This window comes from Nanorana parkeri, unplaced genomic scaffold, assembly GCF_000935625.1.
Source record: "Nanorana parkeri isolate BGI_ZX_2015 unplaced genomic scaffold, ASM93562v1 scaffold318, whole genome shotgun sequence".
Classification (NCBI taxonomy): domain Eukaryota; kingdom Metazoa; phylum Chordata; class Amphibia; order Anura; family Dicroglossidae; genus Nanorana; species Nanorana parkeri.
Genome location: NW_017306586.1, coordinates 59,108 through 85,430, shown reverse-complemented (window position 1 = coordinate 85,430; position 26,323 = coordinate 59,108). Strand labels below are relative to the sequence as shown.

Sequence of the window (26,323 nt, the reverse complement as noted above, 5' to 3'; positions counted from 1 at the left end):
ATACAAAATGGCAATATCTTTATAAACTGGCATGCATAATCTCAGATTATGATGTGACAATAAAAGCCAAAAACTGTGGGATAAGTTGTGGAGCCCAGAATGTAAATTTGGATACATATAATTCAAAGACCTAAACTGATTTAAAGCAGAACTCCACCCACATACTTTTTTTTACAGTTGCCATATAATCAAGGCAGCACCAAACTTCTGGCGCTGTAGAGATGAGAGATGCGGCCGTGAAGCCCGCCTTCTACTCTCCCCTCGTCTCTTCACAAAAAATCTTGCATTCTTTTCACATAACATAAGGCGTTTAGTGAATGGACAAGGAAAGAGGAGGGGAGAGGAGGTGGAATGTGACTGGATATCCCTTTGTCCATTCTGTGAAAAGGATACAAAGTTTGTTGTGAATAGATGAGAGGAGAGGAGGAGGAGGAATAACACTGGAGGTCCTATTGTCTATTGACAGAATACCATGTATTCCATGAAAAGGATAGAAAGACTTTTTGTGAAAAGATAAGGGGAAAAGAGGAGAGAGAAAGTGACTGGATCTCCCCTTGTCCATTCACAGAACTTCTTGCATTCTGTGAAAAGGATACAAAGCTTTTTGTGAATAGATGAGAGGAAAGGAGGAGGGTGAATAACACTGGATTTCCTATTGTCCATTGACAGAATGCCATGTATTCTGTGAAAAGGATAGAAAGACTTTTTGTGAAAAGATGAGTAGAAAAGAGGAGAGAGGAGGGAGAATGTGACTGGATCCCCCCTTGTCCATTCACAGAACTTCTTGCATTCTGTGAAAAGGATACAAAGCTTTTTGTGAACAGACGAGGAGAGAGAGGGGGTGCATCTCAGCTGCATCTCTCATCCCTTTAGCACCAGAAGTTGGGTGCTCGTATTATCTAGCAGATACAAAAAAATAATTTTTAAAGTAAAAGGGACACGGTGAAGCATTTAACACACACAACCTATTTTTCCGTTTATTAATTTGTAAAAAGTCTGTCAATGATTTAAAAAGCATATATTATCTGTACATTCTCAATTAATTTAAAATATATATATATGGGAGATGGTAGCATGTCTACCTGTGTCATCATGAAATGTACTTTTATCTATGATACCAAAGTGAAGCTGGGCCTTACACAAAGACAGATTGCCCCATGTTAAAATATATCTAAATGCAATCAATAAACTCACATTAGCTTTAACACATTGATGTACGTTGTTTTAAATGTCTTTAAATTAGCAGCTTCCATTAAAAAAATACTTGGTAATCCTGCCATTAACGGCCTTGTTCAGACACTCCCTGTTATAGGGTAACAACTGTCTACTGCATTGTCATCCTGTCACATGTACTCCTGGTGAAGACTACAAGCGGCTGTGCTAATACACACTCCACAGGCATGTTCCATTGCTGTCACCAACAGGAAGCAGGCCCATTACAATGATGTGCAGCTGAGAGTGGAATGAGAGCATGTAGACAGGAGACTGAAAAAGTTGGAGGAGATGAGCAGCAGAGATATAAAAAAAAATTATAGAAAAAAGTGAATGCTACAGTTCATGGAAAATCATGATCATGATTCACAGAGCTTTGGCAAATGTCATCCAATTAGGGTTTATATCTACTTTAGAACACTACAAGTATAATTGTATAACATTTCCACAACAAAGAGAAGCTGCCTATGATGTGGAATTTGTTTCTTAACCAACACACAATAAACCATGTATGTCAATATTAGATGGAAATGGGTTATAATAAGCGTTTGATCAAACAACTCTCTCTCTGTGTATGCAAAGTTTTTTAAAGGAGTGTGTATAATGAGCAGAGCTGTAGCTACCATGGGGCGAGTGAGGCACTTGCCTCAGGCGCAGCTGAGAGGGGGCGTAGCCAGGGCCAGCCTGGCTGCGCCCCCTCGCACCTGTTGCCATGGCGAGCACAGACATCCAACACAGCTTCTCCTGGCCACCGTCTATAGACGTACTGCGGCCTGGAAGTGCTTAAAATGACATTAAAGTTAAAAAAAATTATCTCTCCACCCAATGTTAGTCTAAATGAACGGAAACTAAAAATGTTTTCATTAGTTTTGTCAAACGAAACAAATTTGTATGCTATTTGGTGCCGCCATCCTGGAGGCGGGGCGCATGACGTCACATGACGCCGTGCGTGCGTGGCATAGGGTGACATAACACGTCTGTTGGGGGGCACAATTTTTTGTTCTTGCCTCGGCCGCAAAAGGAGCTAGCTACGGCTCTGATAATGAGCACTATGTGAAATAGCTGTTCTCTAATTCTGTACTTGATGCTTGAGTCACTGCATAGCCACACTGAGTTTATGCCCTTACAAATGTTATCAATTGCACTATTTAACCGCTGCTATAGAACTGGACTCCAAGCAAAAATTTCTCTCTATTTCACCCCTCTTTACACATTGTTTTAATGTTTCTGTTACCAAATGATATATTTCAATTTGTAAGCCACAGAAAACAATTGCAGTTTAGAGTGGAATATCACAATCAAGACCCAGTTCTCAGGTTTTAGTTATCTGGAATTTAGGATGAACAGCAAAGGTACTAAACCTTCCTGGATTTGTTAAGCTGACCATACACTACTGTCTAAACACTCTCATTCAGCCGCTGGGCTAAACAAGAGACAACACTGTATTACTGACTTTTTTCTGCCCAGCTCCTTTGATTTTTTAATCAAAGATTGTTGAGTGGCTGGTGTTGGCAGCTCCACCCACAATTCGAAAACCAGTCAATCACAAAAAACACAAAATTTGAGCCTTGTATGGCCCACTTTAGCACATTTGCTGGTGCTGTTGTTCTGAGATTTCAGTAGGAATATTTACTAAGGTAGAATTAACACATATCCAAAACAAGTTGTCAGATTTTACTATGCTCACACAGTGAAGCATAGTTTTTGCATATTACTATTTGCATTATCAAATACACATTAAACACATGATTAAATGCTTGTTTAGGGACACTAAAATAAGTTGTTACTTGCAAAATGTATTGTAAACTCTGCATGCGGGAGACCTGGAAATAGATTTGGGATACACTTTAGAAGGTTCTCTGATAGGAAGCTGGTTGTGATGTGGAGACCTGCTAAAATATTCAGTAGAATTCTTTCCTGAAAGATGACATGTATGAGATGAGAATAATCCAATGCAATCTGTTGAATTCATTGGACTTCTGAATGGTCTTCTCAACACCTGACTGCACTTAGCTGACAAAGCAATCTGGCATATAGACTTCATTTAAATGGATATCATAAATATTAGGGATGCACCAATACCGATACAAGCCCAACATGCTCCTGATGCCTATCCTGCTACCAGGACTTCAGGTATCAGGAAGCCGGGGCGGCGAGTCATTATACCCTGCCCAGCTTCCTAATTGGCCGGGAAGCGGGTTCTATGCTCCCTCGTCACCAGGGAGCATGGAGCCGGCTTCCCGACCAAACAAGAACCGGGGGGCGGGTAATGAGTCATCCCCCAGCTTCCTGATTGGACTTGTCACTTGGTGATGAGAGAGCATGGAGTTGGCTTCCCAGCTAATCAGGAAGTCGGGCGGCAAGTCATTACAAGCTGCCCGGTTTCCTTAATGGGACTTCCGGTATTCGGTATCGGCGAGTACCAGAAAAAACCCGGTATCCGTGCATCCGTAATAAAAATTATTTCCTTACCACCTCTGTATCCTCCCCGATAGCGGTCTGGGAAGCACATAAGGCTACTCTTCGTGGTAAACTAATCCAACCAGCCTCCCAAGTCAAGCAAAAGAGGACACCCCATATTAACCATTTGGAGTCGGATCTACAGATAGCTTCCCAAGCCTTCCAACAGGATCCTTCTCCTAATAATAGATCCCGTTAACTCCATCTCCTGACTGAATTAAATCTTTGCCTTACACATTTATCTAATAACCAGCTAACCTGGACTAAACATAGATTCTACCTTAAAGGAGATAAACCTGATTCTTTATTGGCCATAGACTTAGGGACTCCGACTTCAGACATGACCCTAATCAGCACCACCTCCATGGTGGTTCAGTGGCGGCTCATCCTATCAAAATACTAAGAACTTTTCAAACTCACTTGCAAGAACTGTACTGTACTAAAGGCCTCTTAGACCGCCAACATGCGGATGAATTCTTCTCTACCCTCAATCCTAACCTTCCTTCCTGAAGAATCCATACCCCTATGACATCTGATGAGGTATTGTATGTTATAAAACAGCTTAAAAATGGGAAACATCCTGGCCCGGATGGGTTCGGTTTCATCTACTACAAGAAGTTAGCGGACACCCTTGCCCCACACCTGACTACCTACTTTAATGCTTTGCGAGACGGGGGCCAATTGAGACAGGAATCTCTAATATCGTCCATATGTAGGATACTCAAGCCTGATGCTGACCACAGCTCATGGACTAACTATCAACCCATATCACTGAATAATATTGACCTTAAATTACTTACCAAAATTTGGACTATCAGACTCCAATCCCCTCTTTTGCATCTGATTTCCAAAGACCAGGTTAGCTTTATGTTGGGGAGACAGGCTGGGGATAGTGTTAGCAGAATATCCCATCTTCCTTACCTCACTCATCAGAGGAAAATGCAAACTATGTTATTGGCACTGGATATTTGTAGGGCATTTGATTCCGTGGAGTGGGATTATTTGCGCTATAACCTTACTAAATGGTGCTTTGGCTTTTACTTTTTGCGCTGGATTCACGCATTGTATTGCACACCCATGCCCTATGTTCAATGTCAGGGATTCCGCTCCACAACCTTTGCCATTACTAGGGGAAGCAGGCAGGGTTGCCCTTTGTCCCCTCTCTTGTTTGAGTTAGCTATAGAACCTCTTGCTCAGGCAATACGACAACATACAGACATCAAAGGTTTGGAGGTGGCAGGCTACCATCACAAAATAAGCTTATTTGCAGATGATGAACTTCTGATCATCACTGAACCCTTGATCTCCCTCCCAAATCTTCAACCTTCATGACAGCTATTTGGTGATCTTATGGGCCTGTATGTATGAAGAAATCCAAGGCACTCAATGTTTCTCTTCCCCCATTCTTATGCCTCTCCTTGAAACAATCCTTCCCTTATCAGTGGGTAACTTCTGCATTGCCCTATTTAGGGATTCGCTTACCAATCTCCCATGCTGCCCTCTAACTTACGGAAGGTTGTAGTCAGTTTCTTTACCAGACATACTCTGAGGATCTGGGATAGTTTGAAACGCCCTTTGAGTTGGGTGTAGCCTCATTCTCCCCTGATGTCGATCCTTGGTAACCCGTTGTTCCTACCTGGTTACACAAACCCCCTTGCTTTCAGACACTGGTACTCCAGCTCTCTATACTGGGTGAAATATTATTGTTCAGACAAGGGCATCCTACTGTTTCCTACTCCCTCCCAAATCAAACACCAATTGACACCTAAAGATATTTTCAATTTTTGCAAATTAAACATTTCTTGCTTACCCTACTGGGCTCACTACAGTCGATACCTCCCCTCACCCCCTTTGAGAGGCTCCTACATGAAGGTAATCCTGGTTTTGGGACTATTTCCACTCTGTATTCTCTTTTATTGGATAAACTGCAGACACCTCTCCAATCATACATTTCCAAGTGGGAACAGGAACTGGGTTGCTCCATCACTAAAGACACTTGGTCTCAGAATTGGCTAACGACCTCCAAGAGTTCGATGAACGTACATGGTGTGGAAGCTGAAAACAAATTGCTCTTTAGGTGGTACTTGGTGCCTCTCCAGATCTCCAAGGTCATTCCCTCCTATTCATCAAATTGTTTTAGGAGTTGCCGGGTGGAGGGCTCCGCCTTTTACATCTGGTGGACTTGTCCTAAGGCTAAAAGATTCTGGTGTAGAGTCTATCAGCTGCTGTATACTGTTTCAGGTAAGACGTTTCATAAAGACCCCCTAGGAGCCTTACTACACAAAAAACTACTAGTGTGTACAGCTCTTCAGTTCTGGCTGGTCACCCTTATCCTTACAGAGACAAAACTGGTCATAGCGAGAGCTTGAAAGTCCCCTACCATAGCTTTTGCTGAAATCAAACAGAGGGTATCACAAGTTATGTTCTTTGAAAAAGTTACTACAATTCAACAGGATTCTTTTGCAAAGTTTCAGACACTGTGGGAGCCCTGGATTGAGTCTTACCTTCCTGCATTCCTTCCACATGGATTCCTTGACAACCTAAGGATCTCCTTTGTTTGCCAGTCAATTCACAATTTTTTCTTACCTCCTTACGCCTCTCTTTCCTTTTCTTATCCTCTCTCCTTTCCCCTCTTTGCTTGCTCTCGCTTGCTTTCCTTTCTTCGCCACCTCGGCTTACCTTTTCTTTCATCCTCTTCTATGGTTTGGAGTCTCGAAAGACAGACATCTCAGACTAGCTTTCTGGACCCTTTAATTTCTTTGTACATTCTTAGCAGATGTGTCATTGCTTATCAATGTTGCTTACATTTGCTTTGGCCATTATATTTTCGGTTTATATATTACTGTACCTATTGATATTACTGTTCTGCACTACCGACTGTCTACGGTTCCTTGAAATGTTCTCCTTATTACCTATCAATTTAATTGTGAAGGCAAAGAGTTATCAATATTTGCTCTGAATTAGAATAACAAAATACAACTCTTAAACAGAGCTCTTTCAACCTCTTTTCTGAGATAAGTGCTTTTGTTCGGATATATAACACGTCATAGATATTTTGCTAACAAATTATTACAGCCGTGGAAGATTCTTATTATTATAGATATCTGACTATACAAGTTAAATGTTTTCCTGTGTCTGATGTCTTTCCCAGATACCAGAGAATATATAACATATGGGGAATTAGCGTTTGGAAATGGTTAGAAAGAATGAGGTCAGGTTTTAGAGCAATTCTATCATGGTGATGGGCATTACAAGAAAGCCACAATATAATTCAACGTCAACATTTGTATGGGTCGCTAGCGAATAAAAAAAAAAAACACCTGATATTACATTAACCAACTACACTATAGTGTTTAAAGCTCTCAAATCTGGTTTAAAATCTGAAGCAGAACATGGCTAAATCCATGTAGAATTCATGAGCCAAACAGTCCACTTTAATAGTTAGTGGCATTTTTAAAGATGAAGTATAATCTCTGAAATTATTTTTTAAATACATGTGTACAAAATATTAACTTGATGTATATTATGTCATCAGTGTGTGTTACTTTTAAAAAAAAATATATTTTTTGCCTTCATGTATGGTTTGTAATGATATATGTACACGGAGCAGTTAGATTTGCCAATTATAGACCAATTTCTGCTTTTGCAGCGCTACTCAATGTCTGTTCTTTACTGCTCTCTCACTACCAAAATCTTGGAGTCATGGAAAACAAAGCACTACCTGCATAGGACTCGCCAGCATTGAAGATTGGTAAAATACAAAATTAACATAAAAGTTTGTACATGCATCATGAGATAGATGACTCAAATTCCAAGTGCCATAAAGTAATTGTTAGTTGTAGCAGTGTTGTAATTTCATACTCCAGAAGAGTACATGCAAGCTGCAACTCTCTCTTTACAATAAATTGAGAATATAATTAAAGTCTCAGTAACTAAATCATTAGCAACATTTGCAGTATGGCCATAGTGTCATACATCAAGTCTGGGCTAATTTTCAATTTGTATGTGTCCTCAGGTGCTATAGAAAAATAAAGGCAGCGCAGGCTATTGACTCACACTTTCAGTATAGAGCTGAGACCACAGTGCCTCTTCTTTGTCACAAGATGCCTTGCATCATGCCCCAGCATCACTCAGACATATAAACAAAACATATAGCCAGTGGGGACCAAAATGCTGCTGAGAGGTTAAACTATTTTAGATGTATCCACATTTCACACGCTAACACGTAGCTGTTTGTTTAATAGTTTACCCAGTAAACATCTTCATTACCATCGCTTAAAGGCTTGCACTCTTTAATTACGTGAGACCTGAATCAGATCCCATTCGTTTGCTGCTATTTGCTGTGTGGCTCTAACTGACCTCCCTGATACATCCTTGTTCTGCATTTTCCTACATTGTTCAATGCCTGTATTTTCCCACATGCTCTGTAAATATGACTACACACAGTCCTTTAGGTTATTAACAGCTACCATATTTTTACATGTGAGCTTGTCATGATATATAATGTGCTGCAACACTACATTTATCAGTGCCAATCAGTTCACTGCTTTCTGTCAAAACACCTTTTCTTTTGGAAGATTTGAGATGTCTTCCATATTTTAGACATAAGCCTGTCATGACAGCAAAACAAGGGCTCCCACTGCCACCTCCTCTAACTTCATTACTTTCTGAGTCACTGACCTGGTAAAAGTATTCAAATCAGTAAAGTCGGAAAAAAGTCAGAAATGTTTATCTGCATACTTTTTCTAAGTCAGTGACTTAAAGTATTTGGTATAAAGGACAACAAGACAACTAGTTTCTTAAAGTTAATCTAAATTTTAAAAAAAACCTAATATTTGGTAGTTTACCGGTTCTAAATCAACAAAGCCTTTGCTGAACAGCGCTGTTGATTGGAGCAGTGTTCAGGGCAAGGGGAGTTCACACCATTGGAGAGTAGATCTGCTATGTATAACTCTCCTATGTACTGCACACCTTATGTATTTTAACCCATGATGCAGCACTTAGCAGTTAAAACAAAGAGAACCATATTTGTTACTGTATATGCAGCCTGACTGCATTACTGTAATAAATCAAGAGGGTTCAACTGGGCTTTAAGTTCAGCTCAAGTACTCTTAATACATATCTTCCCTGTCTCGAGCAAGAGCAGCGCTGTATTACATTTTAATCTTCTTGGCTCTGTTGTGCATGCAACACAATATGGCATCTTCCTGTCCCTAGCATCATAAAGCAAGTGCTACTTGAAGCAGTGCTGTGATATGACATCTGGCACTTTTAAACAATATAAAAAGTGTAATGCACTTCTATGCATAGAAGATATGCATATTATTATAAAATAAGGAAATGGTGGGGTACAAAACTGCCACTGTGAGCCAGCATCATGTGTTTTTTTCCGTAAATTTCCATTTTTTGTCTTTAAATCATCAAACATCAACGGTATCAAGTATGTCATATTCAATCATCAGCAGCAATGCAAAATGTAACGACATTCCCTTCTCTAGTATTACCAAAGCAAAACTGTATCCACCTCCTGGTCAGGTAACAGAGGAGCCCACTACAAGGCCATATAAAGCCCCTGGAGTACCTATTTGGCATCACTGCTGTACACTTTCCATAATAATTCAGCAGACGTTTCCTTAGGTTTGCATAATGTTGGAAACAAAGGCTATTAAAAATCTATAGCCTCTTTTTCTAAAGGGAACATTAAACCTTGAAACTGATCTTCTATAATATTTTCAATTCCGTTACAGCAGAGTAAAGCAGCAGCACGTGCAATGTTTATAATGGAAATTCCATTCCCTAGTTTAATAAATAAAACCCACTGTCCAGTTCTTCCACTGGCAGCCAGAAGGTTAAATGTTTTTACAGTCCACCAGGAAAAACAGAAGCCTATCCATTAACGTGGTTGTAAAATTTTTAGCACACTCAGCTCTACTCTACATATTGGCTTCACTTTGCACGTTTTACAGTTTGTTTTTTTGCCCCTCCAAGTGGCCCATGAAAAAAGAAAAGTATACATGAAAACTACAATAAAACATATTTCCACTTTCACCGTTCTGAAGGGTTTTAGACACATTAAATATGTGAAATGACCCATAAAATAGCAGTGTAATGAGATATTTCAGTGGAGAACACTTCCTGATGAGGCTGCACAGTAGTTCCTGGCAGAGGAAGCCAAGAGACTACAGGACTCAATCAACTTCTGGGTTTGACTTGGTTCCATGAACAAAGATCTCAGTCCTTTCCTGATTTATTGGAAAGTTTCCCACAGTGTTTGCCTTGTAACATAAGCAATAACTTTACAGCACGCTCAGTCCGTTGTGATAAACCTTACTAAAACGTGCTGCTTAAACTTAGCTGCTTCCTTTATGAAACACTTGCTGTGTATGTTCAGAAACTTTCATGGGCACTTGCTGCAGACGTCATAAAAACTTTGTTAATAGGTAACTAATAAAAAAATTAAGTTCTTTAAGCAACACCCTTTCTTACAAAAGACAGAGGAAAGAAATGGCCAGGTAACATTTCGCTGGAAGAAATGAGCAAGCCTCAAACAAAAGAAAGTTAATTTGTAACTGAGATCAAACTGCAACCCTTTATTAAGTCTTTATGATCTGGACATAGAAGTTTGGCAGCCAAGTCATGGTTATGCTCCACATAATAGGCAAGAATCAATTGTTTCCTCCAGTTAAGGTTGCCATATACTGTATGTTAAGATTAAAGTAATTATTTTGCAAACATTTTCTGATCGTAGAGCTATCCTTTGTATTTCAAGTGGGGCACATTTATGTCATACAAGTTTCCAGAGGCCATGATGGGTTTTCAAATTACTATGTAATGACATTTCCAATGGAAAAAGCGGATTCAGCTTAGGTTTCTAAAAAATATACCAGCTACTTGATATTCTCCCTACCATATTATATATAAAGATGCCAAAATCATTTGTATAGTATAAAAATCTGTTATTTTGTCCAGGTAGTCCCATGTTAGTGTGTCATCAACAGTTTAAGCCAGCCCTCTCCAAAGCCCTGAATCTGAAGAGATTCTGGATTTCGGCACCAGTTCTTAACCAAATCCCTTGCAAGAATGATTTTTGCTGCCTGATTTTCCCAGGTCATGGTCTTCAGTGCTTATTGACAACTGCTGATATCAAGGAAGACAACCAAAGCAAATCCCTAAACTTACAAGCAATATTGTACTCTGAAAATAAGAAATGGAGAACAGCAGAATCTAGGAGACAGGCTAGGGTCCCTGCAAAAATTGCAGCTAGAATCACAGATACATTGACAGACCAAAGGACTTGTAGGTACCTTTCTTAAGCTCAGGTATTAAGATGACATCACAAGCATACCAGAATATGCTGTATTCTAAATTTTGCCAGCTGGTAGAATGGACACACAGGCTGAAGCAGCACACTGGGCCAGGAGAGGAAGATGCTGGAAGCAGTGTTGAACATAAGCAGAGAGAACAAGCAGCTCCAGTGGGGGGAGGTAAGTGTGAGCAACTAGGTCAGTGGTTCTCAACCTTTCTAGGGCCGGGACCCCTTGGTGACATTTGCCAAGTTGTGGTGACCCCCAACGGTAAAATAGGAGAGGGCTGAGGAGGACTCTCACCTAGCACAGCAGAAATCACACAGCGACCCACAGGTTGAGAGCCACTGTTGTAACAGCTAAAATGGCAAACCATATAACACAAGCCGAGGGTGTCAGCTTTTATTATTAATAATAATGATGATAATCACTAGATGGGGACCTGATGGAGAACTGCAGGTACCCCTCTGCTGATTGATAGCAGCAGTGGGCGGGTGCAGTAGCTAGTTTGCTATTGCAAAGTAAAATAGCCAATAGGAATGTAGCTATGCATTCCAATGCTGATTTATAAAAAAAAATCTGACTTACGGTGGCCGGGGCTCCGATGTCAGAAATAAAAAAACAAAAAACGATTGCAGCAAAAGGTTTACTCTGCTCGATCGAGCAGATTAAACCTTTCCGGGAGAAAGTGTTTCTCTCCCAGGCGGCCGGGAGCCGCTATCTAATAGCGGGAGACTCCCAGGGACCCCTGGCAAATTGTCATTCGACCCCCGAAGTGGTATTAAGCAGGCAGCATAGGAAATCCATTGTGGTGCTTTAACTTGTGTTACTTCACGCATTAACATGCATTGCCTTGAGACAGCCCATTCATTTTGAATGGGCTGCCAACATATCACAACACATCACAAATTACATGTGACCATTTTTAACAATGCTGCGCACCACAGCGCACATCAAATGTACTGTGATGTGCTGTATTCTAATGTACAGTACGTTGGAGTACTATTCACAATATATGGCACTGCAATGCACCACAGACACAGATTCCCAGTTATCCTGCCATGAAGGTCCTTGTTCGCAAACATCCTCTAGTGGGATGACAACTGTGGCTGCTTCCTTGTCACCCTGTTACATGCTCCCATAGGGGAGACTACATGTGTTTGTTCCAATATTGTACTGACTTAGTTCACCACTGTCATCAGAAAGCTGGTCCACAGTAATAATGTGTAGCTGATGGCTGAGGATGCAAGATATTGGCAGAGCTGAGATAATAAAAGGGATGAAAAAAAGGTGAAAACATGATTTTATGTGAAAACGTAAATCATGTGTTTATGATACATTGTGCTTTTGTTAACTAATGGGTTTATTTACCAATGTTTAAACCCGAGATTCCCACAACTGTCAACCATAATTCACACATTTTATCAAAAGATTCTTGTGAGAATCTTGGGTAAACACTGTAAGAATCTTTGGTGAAAACACTGATAACCCCTAATTGTCAATTAGTCAGGGTTTAGATCTACTTGAATTTCCCTTCTGTGAAAAGAGCACACTAATATGTAATCTGAAGAGGAACATATTGAGCATTTCAGGTGAATATTTAGATCCGTTAATGCACATGGTTTGATATGTGTCTGTGTCTAATAATTTATACTGACAAGTGCCTGCCAAAAACCCAAATCCTTCTATATCGGTCACAGCTCTAGCAGGAAATTAGCTTCATGGTGGAATGCCAGGTTGTATTTTCAAGATATGTTTCTTTAGACACATTCTCTTATCTCAAGGAAATTGTATAAGAATCAAAGTGCATGCACTCCTCTTTCCAAACAGCTTATATACTGATATGTAATGGTTTTAATACACTTTTTTTTATGTACAAATGGAGCAAGTTGAGAGCCTAGGAGTAATTTTAAACTAACAGGTTTGCCATATATATATATTTTTGGGGTTGATAAAAACAGTTTCGTCACAGTACAGAGGTGGAGGGGGCAGTCGGGCAGAGCAGCTGCCGTGCAGTCTATGTGGAGGTGATGCGTCCACGGCTATCACCACCACACCCACCCATCTCATCCAGAAGTGGGCTCCCGGCAGACATTGCCCCTCTGTGCTGCAGCGGGGAAACCCTTGCCCGAACAACCCCCCTGCTCCATAGGACGCATCCGCTCCACATAGTTTGAAGTGGCCGAACACTGCTACACCACATCAACTCCTCTGCCCGACTGCCCCTTCCCCCTCTCCACCAGATCGCCTAGCAACGAGGATGCTCCTACCTCCGGCTCATGCAGTCTCATCACACGAGCCGCCGCCAGCCTGTCAACCGCCATTAGAGACTTCTGCCTCCTTCTCTCTGGCTCCTGCCTTCAGGACCAACCACCAAGACCCCTGCAACAACAACCACTAGCCTGAGGATCACCCGTCTGCAATTCAAGCACCACGCTGACCAGACCTCCGTCGTGGATCTTCTACTTCTCGGCTGTACCAGCAACCAGCAGATCCACATCACATTCAAGTATAGATTTCAACCACAAGCATTGGAACTCGGAATCCACATACTTCACCCCTCGTCGATGACTCCACAACACTCCTTACCTACTGAAACATTACTTGTTACCGTATATACCCCGGGCCATTCTTACCCTCCCTCTCCCACTCAATACCCTTGCATCCAAGCATTTATAGTCCCCCTTTTTGGTTTGCAGCGCTTCTTTCTTTATTGTTTTTTGCCTTCCTGCCCATTCATAACTGAGGAGAGTACTATGCCTCAGTTTGTGAATGAACAGGAAGCCTCTGTACTGAGTACTCATATTCATTCAGTGCTGGGGCTGCAAAAAAAAAGATTGAAGACTCTCTTATTTTCTCTCTTTTTCTATTTCAAAAGGGAAATGTCAGGTGTCTGTATAGCCCCCTGATATTTCACTGAAGCCCCGCGAAATTAAAAAAAAATATTGCAGTGATTGTTTCTTTAAAAAAAAAAAATAACATTAATTTAACTGTGTGGCAGCGCACAGCAAAGCGTTGTGACACGCTATGTTGCGATTAAATGTATGTCTGCATCATTTTATCACAACACACACCAACATAGGACACAAATCGCACTGCAGATCAGGCATTACCAACACAATTTTGTTGCATATGTTGTTTATTTACAGTTTTTTGCTTTACTACGTATTTTTTTACCATTTCGCAAAAAGGAGTATTTAAAATTTACAAATATATGTTATTTATTAACTCAATACAGTTTTATCTTTTAGAGTTAGTGGGAAAAGTGTTTTTGTGTGCACTGATACTGATTTTAGGGTGTTTTTTTTTCAATTTAATTGTGTATTTTTATCGGTTTAATATTGATTTGATAAACATTTGCACAATCATGGCAGTACCTACAGAATTAGTAGCACCATATTTTTATTCTACCAGTCCTGTGCTATTAGGAAATGTTTGGTTTGAGGGTTTTTTTAGAAACTCTAAGGCTGGATTCACACCTGGGCATTTTTCAGCGCTGATCGAATCGCTGAAAAACGCTCAGCAAGTGAAATCCCATTAATTCCTATGGGCATGGTTGCCACCTGGGCGTATTTCAGCCCTGCGCCCAAACGAGTACAGCTTCTTTGGGGCGTTTTTCCGCGCGTATCCATTGGTATTCCTGAGTGTGGCTCGGGGTTAACAAAGCGGTAACTCCGAGCCACACTCGGGAATACAGCGTAGGACTTACCTTGTCCGCAATCCCTGCTGTGTCCTGCGGCCGCTGCCGACTTCCGGGTTCTGTACGTTGCGAGCGGCCGCATCGCAGGGGGGCAGAACCGGCGGGAAGTTTGAAAGTTTTTTAAAAAAAGATAGAGAAAAAAAAATCATACCGCCAGGGAGGTACAAAAACGAGCGTTGAACGCGTGTTTCACTGAACGAAAAAACGTGCTAAAAACGCGCAAAAAACGAGCTGAAAAAACGCGCCTATGGTACACCCAGGTGTGAACCCAGCCTAAAAGCTGCAGTTGAAAATTTAAAAAAGGTGAAACATTGCAAAAACGGTCTGGCCAGCTGAGGTCTAAAGTGGAACACAGGGCTTGGCAGTGAAAGGGTTAAAGGAAACCTATAGTTGCCGGGGCTGCCAGGTATTTCAATGGCTTTAGTACTTTCTAGGACACTTACATGGACCAAGTATGCAAATCAGTAGTTCTGATTTCACTGACTTTCTAATCTGCATGCTTGTTTTGAGTTATAGTTTATAGAGTTGGTTTAGCAAAGTACACTGGGAATCCAGGAGGTAGAAGAAAGTGAGGAGCAGACGGAAGGCAGCACTCACTATATAAAAGGGATATTTTCAATTAAGCTTTGATTGTAAAATTGAAATATGAGTTGTATGTATGTGCATGCACTTAAAGGAGAACTATGGGGTTAGGGCTTTTCCACATAGTTCTACTTAGGGTAACGGGAGGACACAAACTAGCGTCCTCCCGTCACCCTCGCGGTATACTGGGACGCCCAGCTGCGTGACTGACAGCTGGCTCTGCCTATCTAGAGGCAGAGCCAGCTGTACCCGCCCCCTCCCCGTCTGTTCCACCAGTCAGCGCTGGAGGATCGGAGCGGGGAGGGGGGAATCTAGCAGAGAGCCGTGACAGGATCGAGAGGTGAGCGAACGCTGGTATGTGTTCGCTCACCTCCCGATCTACTGAGCCGACCTGTGACAGTCTCATTGCCACAGGTCGGCTAGAACTATGAGGTGAGTGAAAAGCACTCACCTCATAGTTCTCCTTTAAAGTGGAAAGAGTCTCCCAATACCGTTACTTTTAAGACATGAAAACTGTCAAGGTCGTCAGTGTGCTTATTTCAGCTCTCAACTTTCAAGCCCTCAAATGGCTGGTGTCGTAGCTGAACACATGTGCAGGATCATGGCAACTGCAATCCAAATAGAGGCCAAAACAGCGCCTTTCGTGTCAGAATAGGATAAGAGGGTAGCTCTGCTTTATATGTGTATGTGTATATCAACCCTAACTTTTTCAGTAGGAGAGCTAAAAAAAATGTATTGATACTATAGCACCCCTGGGCACTACACTTTCAGCTTTATTTCTGTTCATATTCACTGCAAAGGCTGTACTTCAGAAAGTGTCACTATGAGCCCATTACAATGCCTTGGGTCTCACTGCAAACAATATCGCCACACAAAGTAAGCATCATATCATTGCACTCTCACCAGCCAGTAATATAAGTTGTCTTTCTTCATTAAGAAATCTAATACAACAGCAATACATAGGCATATCCGGAAGAGAGGACAATATCTCCCTCCTATTTTGTCTTTTACAAAAGTCTGTTCTGTGAGAACCAGGTTGGCACAGGGTTGGGATAGACTACACATTCTTATTTGAGAATAATAGGAAATAATAGTCACACACCCTAATATGACAATAGTTTAAGATAATGTTTACACCTTACATTCAGTGAAGGAAAGCTAAATACAGCAGACAATCTGTTCATTTCACAAGTTGTCCATCCTGTCGTACTCATCTAATTCAAATTTAAACAATAAACCGGAAAATGTACAGATACAGCTCGTAGTAAATGTCAGGAATAGGAAAGGTGAGAATTAGCACATTATCCTCAGATGACACTTTAGCTATAGGTACACACCTGCAATCCAGGTTTATGAAACAAGAGTTTGTGACATGCGTGAGAATAGGTAATCTTCTCAAGGTGTTCTTACATAGAAAATATAATGTACACTGTGCTTTCTGTATTTGACTTTAAGACCCAGTCACCAGGTTACACTAATAAATCTTAACCCTTTATTCAGTACTGCAAAATAAAACATACTTGTGCACCCAACATTTTATTTTTAATTTAATGGTCCTTAAACCCTTCCTCTCTGACATATGTCACAGCTCCCAGCAAAGTACTGAGGCTGGCAGAAGGAGTGTCTTGCAGAGAGCTCACTGTAATAAAAGTATTATCATCATGTGGCTACATGTTGGTTAGAGGTTACAATCTAAGCTCTCATTAGTCTGATAATGGAAGGATAGCACTGATTTTTTTTCCCAAAGCAAGCTTCCAGTCCTTGCTGGGTTCATAGCCATTGGCTTAACAACCAGGAGGGATCACACGAAACTATAAGCTATGAAATTGGCACAAAAGTTGTCAGGAAGGTTGTTACACTAGAACAAGAAGTGTGTTACTGCCAGGATCCCCAGCTAAAAATAATGAGGAAAAGCCTGAAATAAAGAAAATTAATGCAGCTACCAGATCTTAGGTCTGATACAATGTAATATTGGGTTTACAATATACTTATTAGGAATGCAAGGGAAGGCCGTCATGAAATATTATGGTAAAAAGAGTTGGGCTAGATTAGGGGTAGACAAATCCAAACCAGGAGTAAGCAGGATTTTTTAGGAGCCAGCCTAATTGACAACAACTCAGATGTTAGGCACCTTATGTAATTTTTAAGATTTGTCCAGCCCTGAGCTACTCACTTTGCCTTTTCACTGATTATTATGACTGGCTTTAATAGTGATCACATAACCAGAAACCAAATTTTTTGTCAGCTGGTTATGACTGTGCGAACAAATTTCTATAATAAAGCCATAACCAGTCCAAGGTTTGCCACAGATGACATGAGAGGTATCTGTACCAGAGGATAGCCATAAGCATTTAGCTCTCCATGGCTCTTGGGGGGTGTCATTCTCACATGCACAGCTCACTGATTTCCTCTTACACCCAAGTCACATACTATGGCTTTCAGAGTTTTTTTCTGTGCCTAGGGATGTTGTAACATTAAATCACATATGCATATAATAAACAATTATCGCTTTCTTATGATGTAGGGCTTATATTTTTGCACCTTGCAAATGGCCAACAATAAATACCCCATAAAATGGGATCTCCACTTTAAGAATGCAAACAAAAAATTACTTTTGTGCTGAATGTGATGAAAGTGGCTGCACCTTAATGTTTTTTTTCAAGCGTAAGACTCTTGGACTGAGCCTGAATTCCTTCCACTTGGCATATATTTAATGTTTTCTAGACTTTGATAGAAACGGCATATCCAAAGACGTCTAGTAAAACTGTCTGCCTTTGCCGAGGATTGCTCAGGTTACCTTTTGTAAAATCCATTATAAAGAAAAGGAAGAAAAAAACCCCACTTCCTTTGAACATGAAAGACTATTTGCATCAAAGAGCTTGTAGGGCTCAGCGGACGTGTGATCTGTTTGCAAAGCAAACACCACCTAACTGGTTAATCTTTAGAAAACTTTTTTTTTCTTTCAGTTAAGCCAAAACTCCAGCAGAGGGAGCAGGCAAACGGTTAAGGAAAAGAAAAGATTTCAAAAGTAAATTAAATAGAACATACTTAATTAAAAAAAGGATACAATCTTAATGACCATACTACACCTATTACCTAGCCTGTAAAAAGTTAAACTAGTTTTTGATCACTATTGGTTACCACATTAGTACTACAACAGTGATCAATATTTTAAACCTTAACTCAAAAACACAAATGTAATATATTGAAGCTTACCTGTCTTTAGGTTAGGTTGCTGCCTTCGTTCTCGTTTTGCAGGTTTCTCTATCACTTTACTTTCACCTGGTAGTCCTGTAAATAACATACTTTCTCTCCCTGAGCGGTTACGCTCACTCTTCTATCTATGGAGGGAGCCATGGATGCCCTCAAGCAGGGCCGGATTTACTCTCTCTGCTGCCTCAAGGCCAGGTTCCTCAATTTACTTTTTGACCTGCAGGTTGCATACAAGTAATCTGAGCGACATCATCGAGATCACTTGTACAAAATGAGCGGCGACTTCCCTGATCTACATTTAGCCCTGCATGCCCAAAGCAGGGCTAAATGTAGAAAAAAAAACCCCAGCCTGGTGCCCGGAACTGCATGTCTCGGGTAATAGGAATTCCACACCCCTGCTGCCCCTCTACAACCTGCTGCCCCAAGGCCGGGCCTTGGTGGCCTTGTGGGAAATCTGGCCCTGCCCCCAAGGCTGGACGTCAAATGTGCCTGTCCTTGGTCATCATGTTACATAGGAGATAGGAGAGAGAGTAGTAGTTTACAGAAGAAGACAACATTGTTTTATGCTTCCAGTTGCGCTCACAGGAATTGACAAGGACGCTGCATTTCTGGTAAGACCAACAGGGCATTTTCTGTACTTGCTGAAAATGATAAAAGAAAACTAATGCATCCACCATATCTAAGGACTGGTAAGCTGTAATATATTACATTTTTGTTCTTAGGTTTAGTCATCCTTTAAGATAAGACATAATTACACAGATATATTATTTACCTCAATTTACTGTAGAACTAACACCCCAGGGGTGTGGAAATGTAAAAAAAACGACTTGTCCAAGGGCTAAAGCGGGGGCCAAATCTACTTGTCCTTCATGACAATCTACTTGTCCCAATACAAAAAAAGAATTTTAATCAAAACTAAGGATGCACCAATACCGTTTTTTCAGTATCGAGTACTAGTACCGTTTTTTTGCTTTCGGATCTCGCCGACACTGAATACTAATACCGGTGCTTCCACTGGCATGGAGCAGGATTCCCTGGTAATCAGGAAGCCGGGCAGCGGGTAATGACATCCCGCCCAGGTTCCTGATTCCCCCGGAAGCCGGCTCCATGTTGTTTGGCCTGCTTGATTGTGAGTGGCCAGGAAACCTGCTGGTCAATCAGGTCATTACTCGCCACCCGGCTTCTTGATTGACTGGGATACTGGCTCGATGCTGATTGGCCAGGAAGCCGGCTTTCCAGCCAATCAGCAAGGAGCCGGCTTCCTGGCCAATCAGAAAACCAGGAGGTCATTACTTGCCGCACGGCTTCCTGATTGCACGGGAAGCTGGCTCCATGTTCCCCTACGGCGCTGCCAGTCAAAGGATATTTTCATCTGGCCGTAAGTTCCAATATCGGGGAAGGTATCAGAGCATTTGGGTGAGTACAAGTACTCGCCCAAATACTCGGTATCGGCACTGATACTAGTATCGGTGCACCTCTAATCAAAACATATTTGACTGTGCTAAAAGCGCTTCTCACTTGTCAGCGCAGTCATCTGACCACGTTGACCAATGAGTGCTTGCAATTTGCGAGCAAAATTCAAAATGCATAGGGGAGGACTGCGCTGGACAGCCTTACGGGGGACAGATAGTACACCCATACTGGCCGAGGGGAGGGATTGTTCGCCGAAAGGTAAGTATAGCCAGGGGGGTGGCGGTTTGGGAGAGAAGGGGCCAGATTTCATCGGGTAATTTTTATTTTTCCATATGACCTGGGAAAATGAACTTTAATGCACATTGTGTGTAAGAGAATTCTGGCTACCACAATGGAATGGCGGCTGCAATCTCAAAGCACATGCAGAATGTCCTACACATGTGTTTATTTGCATGCAGGTGGCGGGGGCAGCAGGGTTTCATTTTTATTTTTTACTTTTTCTTTATATATTTATTTTTTGAAATTTTAAAATTTTCTTAAAATTTTTATTTATTTACTTTTTCCACTTAATGTTCTTCCTATCGCATTGGGGATTAAAATCCCTTATGTGATAGTTTGGCGGTGACAGGTTCTCTTTATGGAACCTGCCCTCCAACACAGAACAACAGTTCTGTGTAGTTCCTGACAGCCGAGACAGGTGGTGCTGTATTCAGCGCCACGGTCTCAGAGAACACACAGAGAGCACGTAGAGCAGACGTTCTTCGTCTGCTCTACGGGCTCTATGACTGAGCCGTTGTGCCGTAGTTTTCTGGGTCCCCCAGGAGAGCGGGGGTGCGGGCAGAAACGATCGCCGCTGCTCAAATTGATACAAGTGGTCTGATCAGATCACTTGTACTAAACGAGCGGCGGCGGCTCCACAAAGTACATTCAGCTCTGCTTGTCCAGAGCCGGGCTAAATGTACATAAAAACTACTCGCCAGGCACCCGAAACTGCATGTCCCGGGCGTCGGGCGATAGGAATTCCACACCCCTGCACCCACTTATTTCAATGTGTTTTATTCAACATTTTGCAATTTACAGAGCATATGGAAACTATTTAGACCAGTAATTGCGTACAAAATTATCAATGAAAAAATGCTGTGTGGAAAAGTATAAAAGGTACACCATGTACAAGTAACATAAAATTGTAGAACCAATGAGTTTGGTCAACAGTAAGTGCAGATTGCAATGTTTTTCTTTCTGAGTATTTGTCAGCACTTCATGGACTGGAAGTGATCCACACCAACTTCTAACATGTACAGTATTTTATGTTGGTTATAGGGTACTAAGGTCTGTAATATAGCTTCTATTTAGGTTATGAGCAAGCAGTGTAGAAAAACAAGTGCACATAAGGATGCACTGGACCTCTAATTATTCTGCAAAGGTGGAAACCCATGTGAAAATACACTAAATAGCCAAAAGTATTGGCAATCACCTCCATGGCCACAGGTGTATAAAATCAAGCGCTTAGGCATGCAGACGCTTCTAGAAACATTTGGGAAAGAATGGGTCTCTCTCAGGAGCTCAGTGAATTCAAGCGTGGTACCGCGATACGTTGCCACCTGTGCAATAAGTTTATCAGTGAAATTTCCTTGCTACTAAATATTCCGTGGTCAACTGTTAGTCGTATTATAACAAAGTGGAAGCAACTGGGAACAACAGCAACTCAGCCACGAAGTGGTTGGCCACGTAAAATGACAGAGCGCGGTCAGCGCATGCTGAAGCGCACAGTGCGCAGAAGTTGCCAACTGTCTGCAGAGTCAATAGCTACAGACCTCCAAACTTCATGTGGCCTTCAGATTGGCACAACAACAGTGCATAGAGAGCTTTATGGAATGGGTTTCCATGGCCGAGCAGCTGCATCCATGGCCGAGCAATGCAAAGTGTCGGATGCAGTGGTGTAAAGCACGCCACCAAGTAATTACTGTCCTTGTATAACAAACACAACAAAACATACTTACTAGTCCATGGCATTCAGTGTAATCTTCCATGCAGCAGAAGTTAAATGCTCCTTCTCTTCTGTGTCGCCATCTTGAAATACCTTGTGCGTTTGCAGACATGATGTTGCTTTGTTCCAGGTATTTGGGACCAGGCAGAAGCTTGTGGAATGTCTGCACACGCAAAGGGATTCCTATGCATGCCCAGTCATTCTGCAGGCCTTTGCCAGGTCCCAAGCACTTGCAAAAGACTTGCATCATGACTGCCCATGCATGATTTCCACACATATGCAGACATGCCGCTGGTTTCAGGTATTTAGGACCTGGAAGAGACCTGTGGCATGACTATACATGCATGGGAATCCCTGCGCCACGGCATTTGGGACCTGGCAGAGTAAAACGGTACATCTGTGCATGCGTGGGATCCCGCGGTGCACATGATCCTGTCCATAAAACACTGCCTCCTGGGATGTATGACATGAACAACCCAGGGAATCCTAGGCATCCTAGGTGAGAAAGCAGGAAAAGGAGGGCTGCGCTAAAAATAAAATTTGCTGTGTGGAAAATAAATACTATTGCGTAAAAGGGGTGGGAGAGGAGCAGATGGCAGAAAGTTGTTTTAATGGGTGAAGGTCTGCTTTAAGATTTCAATATCTGTTTTGTGAAATTTTTAAGTAAATTCCTCCACAATGCTTATAGATGCAAAGATTAATGAGGTATTGTTTTAAAGTGCTTTTACTGTTTGTTCAGAATATGTCTATTCAGTATATTATGTATATAAGTATATTACTGTATATGTATATACAGTACTTTAGTGCGCATTATCTAAAAAAAGGTTAAGCCCTGCCCAAATCATGTTCATTTCACTAAGATTGCAGGAGCAAAATGTATTTCCTGAAGTTCCCTACAGTACCCTACACTACCTGTAGTTCCCTACACTACCTTTTTAATATAAATAACTAAATTCAAACATGATGAAGTCTTATCTCATATGTTCAGATATAATAAGAGAATCTATGTCAGCTGTGGCCTGTTTGCAGATATACTGTATGTGTGGCTTGGGCATGAGCTGACTGGTCTATAGCTATTTCTCCTATGTTGTCATGATGTATCCATACAAAAGCCTTTTTGTGTTTCTCCTGTAAAGTTCAACAGTTAAACAGAGGATAATTGAAGTTTTTGTGTGTACTGTAAACAGCAAAGGGTAATAGATCAAAAATATTCAACTTAGAGCACATCAGGCACACACACATTCTAACTTCATTTCCTAACATCATCTGTCTTTAAATTGCCATATTCATGACATATGCAAACCCTTGAGGCATTTTGCTCACATGAAAGCCCAGGGAAAGATTACACAAGTCAGTGCAATGTCTCATCAACAAAATATCAGCTTCCCAATATATACCTTTATCATTTCCATTCCTGGACCAGATCAGTCATCACTTGCTTTGTTGTTAATGAACTTCACAAAGGCCCCTGTGTGGCACAACATATGTACACAACAGACTGGGAAAGGTAAAACCAACTCAATTATTGGATCCTGTCCTACTACAAATATTTACCGGCCAGACAAGATATTAAGCATTATATATCAACACATATGGCACTATATAGGGGCAGTAGAGAAATGTCTAAAAAAAACTGATTTAAGATGCACATGAGCTAAAGGGTTTTTTAAGTGACAGTGCACTAAATTACTGAAATTTCAGTAAAAGGAAAAAAGTTAACGAGTACTGAAAGTAAACTCCAATGAAAAATGTATCTTATTTGGTTCCTTTTGGTCTCTTAGGTATACAATTGAGCAAAATCAAGCACAAAAATATATCTTCTGAAAATTATTCATATTTCAGGCTAGCAAGATTTCATATTTTATTTGCTTATTTGTTTTAATTTATTAAACTGACTCTGTTTTTATAGTAAAAAATGAACACAAGCTGAGCCTGCATTGAAAACAAGATTACTTACCCGTCTCACTGCCCGAGCTCCAATACTCAGTTGACTTTAAAGGAAAAACTTGCAAAAGACATTCCTAGGAGTTTCAGGTGCCTGGGGGTTGATTTACTAAAGGTAAAAATGCCCTTCACTTTGCACTTTGCAGGGGACATTTCCCCTTAATTTAGTGAATGAGGTAAAGCTCCGATGACTTCCACCATCAATCATGTGCAATCATGTACACACAAAATACAGAGTTTGTACATTTTCCATCCACATGATTGTGTAGTCTTTGCAAAGGTAAATTTCACCACATTCACCAAGTTAAGGGCAAACTTCCTCTGCAAGGTGCAAATTCCCCTGCAAAGTAAACAGTCTGTTTGCCCTTAGTAAATCAACCCCCTGATCTCTTATTTCTTTAAATAGGGTATCACATTTATTGAGTTATGAATCTCATTGAAGTATTTAAAATATGAATGCAACCAAAATGTTTTTTCTAAGCATGAAAGAAAATCTTTTAGGTTTTTATTGTCATCTGGTTCCCATTGAAGTAAATCTAGTCAATTAGAACACAGACAGGAATACAACTCCAACAATGCCTATAACACTCCCCCAGTATAGTAAAAAAATTATGGCTGTCTATATTATCACTAGAGGAAATCTGCTCACTTCCTGTATGGATTACATGACAGAAGTGAGGAAAAAATGTCCTCAACAGCGACACAGACAAAAATAACATCCTGACCGATGTGCAACCATTCTCCTCTCTCTCCAAATCTATTTAGAAAAATCTACATCCCAAGTCAAAGGCAAGAACAACTGCTGGCCTCACAACCCCAAACACAAAAGTCTTTATATTCTTCTGCAATGCGCACTAAACTGGTTACTGCGTAACTTTCAAATTTTCTTTACAGGAGCATATGGGTTGCTTTTTGTACTCCCTATTCCCTTGTGGCTTGGCCAGAGATGTAACTTTGCACCCTTTTCATATGCCAATGTCCCCGGTGTCCTAAACAAGTACTAAACTTCACTTACCATGATGATCAACAGATTTATATTTTGGCATTATCATTTGCAGGGGAAGAAAAACTAATATAACATTTATGAAGCAGAAAGCCCATTCTAGGGGCCAACAGGTATTTGTAAGACATAAAGAAAGATGGACTTCTACTAAGAAAAAGATAAAAATTTTAGGCTGCAGCTTCAGCGGGTGCATTAGCTATCACGTTGGCAATTCTAGTTCTGACTATATTACTGCAAGTAAGGAGGAAAGGCTATACCACTGGCTACACCACTGGTTACATATCACAGATCTTAGCAGTTGTTCATGCTGTACTATGTTATTTGCAAACATGCATGCATTATATGCTATAAATAGCTGCACAGCATGTTTTGTCACACGGATATAACCTATTTTTTCTTTCAATGTGTCCAGTTCTGATAACTTTTTTTTAAAAACTACTCTGCTAAGAAAATCAATAATTAATTAGAAATCTAATCAATTAAATTCATCACACCTCGTTAGCATGTAACAACGGCATAAAAATAAACTTTATCCAGGGAGCGGTAAGTAATATAATTCATTTCTATTTACATTTTTATTTTACTTTTAATAACTTTTTTATTTACTAGCATTAAAAAAATGTTTGCATAAAATAAATTGTAAGTAAAATAATTTGGAAGTGCATTGTGTTATTTACATGCACGCACGCACGCACACACACACACACACACACACACACACACACACACACACACACACACACACACTTATTAATTTACTATATAAAAATATACTGGTATTTTAAGTGATAGACAAAAATCTCACCAAAATAACTTTCCCCTTTTTATTCTCCCTGACTGTCGTGTTCTAATGCCTGCTACTGGCTACTATCGTAGTGATAGTAGCCAGAGAAAAAAAGAAAATCACAGTGATCCTTAAAAGTTTTCTCTTTCCTCAACAGTGGGAGGACATCCCTTCAAATCCTTTTCAACGGGATATTGATGGCATTGAAAGCCAAATGGCATTTGTCAACTATCAGTGGATCTTTAAACCTATTTCGGCAAACAGCTCAACTTTGAGCTTTGGCATTTCCCATTAATCTGTACATAGGGCCAACTGCAAAGTTTTTCAAAGCCAGAATAATGCCCGGATTAATAGGACCATTCAGCATGAGTACTTTAGCATTCGTCTTGTGTACATAGCCATTTCACCAGTGGCATCCATCGGCTGTTATTTCAACTGGAGTCCTAGCTGCAAACAAGACATTCAGCTACAAAGGCATAGAAGGGCCATTCTCTTGTGAATTAGTAAAACCTGGCCTCTCTGTTTTTATTATTATTTCTTTTTTCTATTAGAGGCTGAAACAAGAACTTTAATGGCTTTAGTTTGAATGACATATTTCTCTTCATTTTGTTTAAATAATGCTGCAATATCAATACAAGGTCTTTTTCAGTTCATTATATTAGATTAAAAACAGTTCATTATATTTTTCCAAGATGCCGAATTGTATTAGTCAGAAGATGAC

At 40.8% G+C, this 26,323-nt stretch overlaps 1 protein-coding gene across 1 annotated transcript in view; it reads right to left on the bottom strand.

Moving 5' to 3' along the window:
• Positions 1-26,323, bottom strand: part of LGR5 (leucine rich repeat containing G protein-coupled receptor 5) — a 133,831-nt gene that overhangs the window by 67,026 nt on the left and 40,482 nt on the right. The gene's annotated exons all lie outside the window — the stretch shown is intronic.